Source organism: Gigantopelta aegis, chromosome 5 (genome assembly GCF_016097555.1).
Source record: "Gigantopelta aegis isolate Gae_Host chromosome 5, Gae_host_genome, whole genome shotgun sequence".
In the NCBI taxonomy this organism is placed as follows: Eukaryota; Metazoa; Mollusca; class Gastropoda; order Neomphalida; family Peltospiridae; genus Gigantopelta; species Gigantopelta aegis.
The window spans coordinates 24668424-24669314 of NC_054703.1; positions in this window are offsets into that span (position 1 = coordinate 24668424).

Consider the following 891-nt stretch of genomic DNA (forward strand, 5'->3'; position numbering starts at 1 on the left):
TGGGGTTTAATAAACACTATTTGTTAGTAAAACATAAAAAATAATGAAAAAAAACACAAAAAAAAACGCACACAAAAACAATTCTCTAAAAGGATGAGGTAACTATAATACTTATACCCCACTACTACTAACCACTACTTCTTACTATTACTACTACTACTACTACCCACCACCACTACCACTACCCAATACTATTACTACTACTATTACGACTACTACCACTACTACTACTATTATTACTACGACTACTATTATTACTTACAAAACTACTACTACTACCACTACAACACCACCACTATCCATACTATTAATACTTGCTACTCCTACTAGTATTTAATTACTACAGAGAGGAGAGAGATGGGGGAGAGATGATCAGAGAGAAGAGGAGAGAGAAGGACGGAGAGAAGAGACTGAGAGAACAGAGAGAGAGGGAGAGTCGAGAGAGATGAGAGAGAGCGAGAGTATTAATTAATTAATTAATGTTTAAACGACACCCCAGCACGGAAAAGATACCTCGGCTATTGGGTGTCAAACTATGGTAAATGCAACAACAAAAATTAAGAGAGAGAGAGAGAGAGAGAGAGAGAGAGAGAGAGAGAGAGAGAGAGAGAGAGAGAGAGAGAGAGAGAGAAATAAAATATGAGTGAGCAGGATGGAGAGACTAACTGAGTAGGTGCATCATCATGTTAATAGGAAGGAAGGAAATGTTTTATTTAACGACGCACTCAACACATTTTATTTACGGTTATATGGCGCTGGACATATGGTTAAGGACCACACAGATATTGAGGGAGGAAATCCGCTATCGCCACTTCATGAGCTACTCTTTTTCGATTAGCAGCAAGGGATCTTTTATGTGCACCATCCCATAGACAGGAATAGGGACGTAGT